This window comes from Triticum dicoccoides, chromosome 2B (assembly GCF_002162155.2).
Source record: "Triticum dicoccoides isolate Atlit2015 ecotype Zavitan chromosome 2B, WEW_v2.0, whole genome shotgun sequence".
NCBI lineage: Eukaryota > Viridiplantae > Streptophyta > Magnoliopsida > Poales > Poaceae > Triticum > Triticum dicoccoides.
The window spans coordinates 792681112-792687783 of record NC_041383.1 but is presented as its reverse complement, the minus strand read 5'-3'; positions in this window follow the sequence as shown (position 1 = coordinate 792687783).

Below are 6672 nucleotides of genomic sequence, written 5' to 3'. Positions count from 1 at the left end.
AATGCCGGTTCCTCGCTCTAAGCGGCATAAGTCTTAGGGACTCAAAGAAACCTCTCGAACAACGACCGGGTCTCGCCTTATCATGACGGACAGTTTTAGCTTTCTCCACTGAGGTGCTCAACCCAGCTCAACCGGGGCACAATCGAAGTGGTTCTCCCAGTGCTACCTTAGCCGATATAACGGAACGTAAGGTACCAAAACATGGGAGCCGGGCAAACCCAACTATTGACCCAAGACATGATTCGGAGCCGATGCATATAATGTTATAAGTTCGGGGTGCCGCACTTGTGAAAGTGTTCGGACTTATCACACCATACTTTTGGGGTACTTAAGCCCCTGGTGTATTGGCCGTACCAAATTGTACGGTTGCGCAATCTCATAAATGAACATATATAATGGGAAAGAATGCAATAATAGGCAAGAGCTATATATTGGTTATTAAGAAGAAACTGCAAATAAAAGCAGAACGATACAAATTGTGCGATAAGCAAGGGATGGGACTATTTAACATGTCCCCCTCCAGCGGTAAGCTGCGGGATGGTGTGTAAAACAGGTATAATGCTTGTAGTAGAGACCACCTGGACACTCGACACAGTTTTCTGCTTCCCTGGCTGTTGCATCATGTATTCGGCGCGAATGCCGGACAGGGCTTCTGGAGAACAGAGTCCTGGAAGTAAGAAAAAAGAAAAAATAAAAAGAATGACACAATCGGGAGCCCCTGGTGCGGTTGAGCCGCATTCTGGGCGTGCCGTGGTCGTGCCCCTCCCCTTATGCCCATGGTATCTCCAGAGCGTAGTTATGTACGCGTAGTACTGGCTTAACAATTTTGCGAGGGCTGGGGTTGGGGCCGGATTGCTACGCGTGCTTGGATCGTGCCAGGCGGTCTTGTTGTAGGTTACTCCGGGCGCGCTTGACAGTGTCCGAACGTTTAGTGGCCGGACTCGAGAATTGCTGTGAGAGGCTGCTTTGTGCCTCCGCCGCGAGGGCCGCCGTGTGCTCCTCCGTTCGGAGAGAGCGTTTGGTGTTTCCATTGACCGTGATTACTCCTCGAGGGCCTGGCATCTTGAGCTTGAGGTATGCATAGTGCGGCACCGCTTTGAACTTTGCGAATGCGGTTTGTCCGAGCAGTGTGTGATAGCCGCTGCGGAACGGGACTATGTCAAAGATTAACTCTTCGCTTCGGAAGTTATCCGGGGATCCAAAGACCACTTCGAGTGTAACTGAGCCTGTACAATTGGCCTCTACACCTGGTATGACGCCTTTAAAGGTCGTCTTTGTGGGTTTAATCCTTGAGGGGTCTATGCCCATTTTGCACATTGTATCCTGATAAAGCAGGTTCAGGCTGCTACCGCCGTCCATAAGGCTCTAGTGAGGTGAAATCCGTTGATGATTTGGTCAAGAACCAATGCGGCGAATCCGCCGTGACGGATGCTAGTGGGGTGGTCCCTTCGATCAAAGGTGATCGGGTAGGAAGACCATGGGTTGAACTTCGGGGCGACTGGCTCCATCGCATATACGTACCTTAGTGCACGCTTCCGCTCCCTTTTGGGTATGTGGGTTGCGTATATCATGTTCACCGCCCGCACTTGTGGGGGGAAACCTTTCTGTCCTCTATTGTTCGGCGGCCGGGGCTCTTCCTCGTCATCGCTATGCAGCCCCTTGTCATTGAGTTCGGCACTTAGCTTGCCTGCTTGCTTGAACACCCAACAATCCCTGTTGGTGTGATTGGCTGGTTTTTGGGGGTGCCATGTATCTGGCACAAGCGATTGAGTATTCTGTCCAAGTTGGATGGGCCCTGGGTATTTCTTTTGAATGGCTTCTTCCGCTGACTGGGTTTAGAGCCTCTGAATCCGGCAGTGACTACCGTATCTTCAGCATTATCGCCGTTAGTGCGGCACTTTTTCTTGTTGCGACGCGACCTCCCATTGCTGTCCTTGGTATCCGAACTACCAGGGTGTTTGGCCAAGTTGTTGCTTCGAGCTAGCCAGCTGTCCTCTCCCGCGCAAAAGCGGGTCATGAGTGTGGTGAGGGCTGCCATGGGTTTCGGCTTTTCCTGTCCTAGGTGCCAGGCTAGCCACTCATCGCGGATGTTATGTTTGAAGGCTGCAAGGACCTCTGCATCCGGACAGTCGACGATTTGATTTTTCTTGGTTAGGAACCGTGTCCAGAATTGCCTGGCCGATTCTTCTGGCTGCTGAATTATATGGCTAAGGTCATCGGCGTCTGGTGGTCGCACATATGTGCCCTGGAAGTTATCAAGGAATGCGGCTTCCAGGTCCTCCCAACAACCAATTGATTCTGCTGGCAAGCTGGTAAGCCAATGCCGAGCTGGTCCTTTAAGCTTGAGTGGGAGGTATTTGATGGCGTGTAGATCACCACCGCGGGCCATGTGGATATGGAGGGGGTAGTCCTCGATCCAAACCGCAGGATCTGTTGTGCCATCGTCTGATTCGATGTTTACGGGTTTGAAACCCTCAGGGATTTGATGATCCATTACTTCATCTGTGAAGCATAGTGGGTGTGCGGCGCCTCTGTATTGGGCTATATCACGACGTATCTCATATGAGCTTTGTCTACTGTGTTCGGCCCGGCGGGGTTTGCTGTATCTGGCGTGACGGTTATCATCACGTGTCGTTGGGCGCCCACGCGATCCGTAGATCAATCTTGTATGTTTTGACTTATCCTCTAATATATCTCGCAAGTCCGGCGTGTTTTCCCGTGCCTTGGTACTTTTTGAGCGGCGTCGAGGTGTGGCTTGAATGGAGGGTCTAGAGGCCTCTCTGTCGCGGCCACGGGGTGGCCGGTCGGCCGCATCATGCGCTGGTGATGTGGGTGCTTCCTCCTCTAATCGAGGCAACAGCCTGCGTTTGGAGTAGCTTTTGGAGGGGCGTTCGAGTTCATACTCTTCGGCTGCAAGGACTTCAGTCCATCTATCAGCTAGCAGGTCTTGGTCAGCTCTAAGCTGTTGCTGCTTTTTCTTGAGGCTGCTTGCCGTGGCCATAAGCCTGCATTTAAAACGCTCCTGTTCGGCGGGATCCTCATGCACGACAAATTCGTCGTCGTCGAGGCTTGCCTCATCTTCGGAGGGAGGCGCATAATTATCGTCCTCTACCTCTCTTTCTGCCGCGCTGTTGTGCGGACTTGCTTCTCCCTCCTCGTGTGTTGAATCTTGCTGGATGGGGTTGTCTTCGGCACTATCCGGGGTGTTATTATCTCCCGTGCCGGAATCACCGTTTTTGCTGTGGTGGGATTTAGAGCGGCGCCGCTGACGTCGGCGCTTGGGTTGTTTCTTGGAGGGGTCAGCCTCTGCCGTTCCATCGCCATTCCCATCTTTTGGGATTTCCACCATGTATATGTCATGTGACGAGGTAGCCTTCCAGTGCCCTGTAGGCGCTGGTTCTTGGATGTCTCCCGCATCGTCGTCCATACCGTCGATGTCTTCGGAGTCGAAGTCGAGCATGTCGGTTAAATCATCGACAGTGGCTACAAAGTGGGTGGTGGGTGGGCGTTGAATTTCTTCATTGTCCGCATCCCAACCTTCCTGACCGTAGTCCGGCCAGGACTCTCCAGACAAAGAGAGAGACTTTAATGAGTTCAGGATATCACCAAAGGGCGAGTGCTGAAAGATGTCCGCGGCGGTGAACTCCATAACCGGCGCCCAGTCGGATTCGATTGGCAGGGGCGCGGAGGGTTCGGAGTCCGGACAGGAGTCCGGCACCCTGGAGTCACGGTCTTCGCAAAGGACAGGGATGGAGTTCGGCTCAATCGCCGTAGAGATTTCAGCCCCCGAGGCGGTGTCCAACCAACTGTCCTCGATCGGCGAATCCGGCTCCGGATTAAGGGTCGGAGCGGATGCTGGTGTGGCCTCCAGGGCACTGTTCGGCGGCAGAGCTAGATCATACCCATCGAGACAGTGCGGCACGCTCGGCTGTGGCTCGAATCCGTTGAAGATCAAGTCTCCGCGGACATCGGCCGTATAGTTCAAACTTCCAAATCTGACCTGATGGCCAGGGGTGTAGCTTTCGATCTGCTCCAGATGGCCTAGCGAATTGGCCCGCAGTGCAAAGCCGCCGAATACGAAGATCTGTCTGGGGAGAAAAGTCTCACCCTGGACTGCGTCGTTGCTGATGATTGAAGGAGCCATCGGGCCTATAGGTGACGACACAGAGGAACTCTCAATGAAAGCACCAATGTCGGTGTCAAAACCAGCGGATCTCGGGTAGGGGGTCCCGAACTGTGCGTCTAGGCGGATGGTAACAGGAGACAAGGGACACGGTGTTTTTACCCAGGTTCAGGCCCTCTCGATGGAGGTAATACCCTACTCCTGCTTGATTAATATTGATGATATGGGTAGTACAAGAGTAGATCTACCACGAGATCAGAGAGGCTAAACCCTAGAAGCTAGCCTATGGTATGATTGTTCTTCGTCCTACGGACTAAAACCCTCCGGTTTATATAGACACCAGATAGGGTTAGGGTTACACAGAGTCGGTTACAATGGTAGGAGATCTACATATCCGTATCACCAAGCTTGCCTTCCACGCCAAGGAAAGTCCCATCCGGACACGGGACGAAGTCTTCAATCTTGTATCTTCATAGTCTAGGAGTCCGGCCAACGGTGATAGTCTGGCTATCCGGACACCCCTAGTCCAGGACTCCCTCAGGGGCCACACCACTCCCCTTGTAGAATTCAGACTCCCCATGGGGGGGCACGTGCTACCCCCTTGTGGGCGGCCTGGCCTCTCCCCTATGGCCCATTACTTCCCCCGGGAGGTTCCGGTAACCCCTCGGTACTCCGATAAATACCCGAAACACTCCGGAACCATTTCAGTGTCCGAATACCACCTTCCAATATATCAATCTTTACCTCTCGACCATTTTGAGACTCCTCGTCATGTCCGTGATCTCATCTGGGACTCTGAACAACCTTCGATCACCAAAACACATAACTCATAATACAAATCTTCAACGAACGTTAAGCGTGCGGACCCTACGGGTTCGAGAACTATGTAGACATGACTGATACACATCTTCGGTGAATAACCAACAGCGGAACCTGGATGCTCATATTGGTTCCTAGATATTCTACGAATATCTTTATCGGTTAAACCGTAATGACAATATACGTTATTCCCTTTGTCATCGGCATGTTACTTGCGCGAGATTCATTCGTCGGTATGTTCATACCTAGTTCAATCTTGATACCGGCAAGTCTCTTTACTCGTTCGGTAATGCATCATCCCGCAACTAACTCATTAGTCACATTGCTTGAAAGGCATCATATGATGTGCATTACAGAGAGGGCCCAGAGATACCTCTCCGATACTCGGAGTGAAAAATCCTAATCTCGATCTATGCCAACCCAACAAACACCTTCGGAGATACCTGTAGAGCATCTTTATAATCACCCGGTTATGTTGTGATGTTTGATAGCACACAAGGCATTCCTCCGGTGTCCGGGAGTTGCATAATCTCATAGTCGGAGGAATATGTATTTGACATGAAGAAAGAAGTAGCAATAAACTGAACAATCATTATGCTAAGCTAACAGATGGGTCTTGTCCATCACATCATTCTCCTAATGATGTGATCCCGTTCATCAAATGACAACACATGTACATGGCTAGGAAACTTAACCACCTTTGATCAACGAGCTAGTCAAGTAGAGGCATACTAGGGACACAGTGTTTTGTCTATGTATTCATGCATGTATCAAGTTTCCGGTTAATACAATTTGAGATGAATAATAAACATTTATCATGAATACGGAAATATAAAATAACAACTTTATTATTGCCTCTAGAGCATATTTCCTTCACAGATAACTACCAGAGAGGGCCCACCAGGTGGGAACATCCCACTTGGGCGCCCCAGGGAGCCCAGGCACGCCCTAGTGGGTTGTGCCCTCTTCGGCCCACCTCCGGTGCCCCTCTTATGGTATATAAGTCATTTTGACCTAGAAAAAAATAAGGAGAGGACTTTCAGGACAAAGCGCCATCGTCTCAAGGTGGAACTTGGGCAGGAGAACTTTTGCCTTCCGGCGGAGCGATTCCGTCGGGGGAACTTCCCTCCCGGAGGGGGAAATCATCATCATCATCATCAACAACAACTCTCCCATCATGGGGAGGGCAAACTCCATCAACATCTTCAACAACAACATCTCCTCTCAAAGCCTGGTTCATCTCTTGAGCTCAATCTTTGTACCGGAACTATAGAGTGGTGCTTGTGGGTGACTAGTGTTGATTACATCTTGTGGTTGATTACTATATGGTTTATTTGGTGAAAGATTATATGTTCAGATCCATTATGCTATTTAATACCCCTCTGATCTTGAGCATGATTATCATTTGTGAGTAGTTACCTTTGTTCGTGAGGACACGGGAGAAATCTTGTTGCAAGTAATCATGTGAACTGGATATGTGTTCGATATTTGATAGTATGTATGTTGTGATTCCCTTAGTGGTGTCATGTGAATGTCGACTACATGACACTTCACCATATTTCGGCCTAATGGAATGCATTATGGAGTAGTTATTAGATGATGGGTTGCGAGAGTGACAGAAGCTTAAATCCTAGTTTATGTGCTATTTCGTAAGTTGCTGATTTGGATCCAAAAGTTTAAAGGTATGGTTAGATTTATTGTTAATACTCTTCTTGTAGTTGCGGATGTTC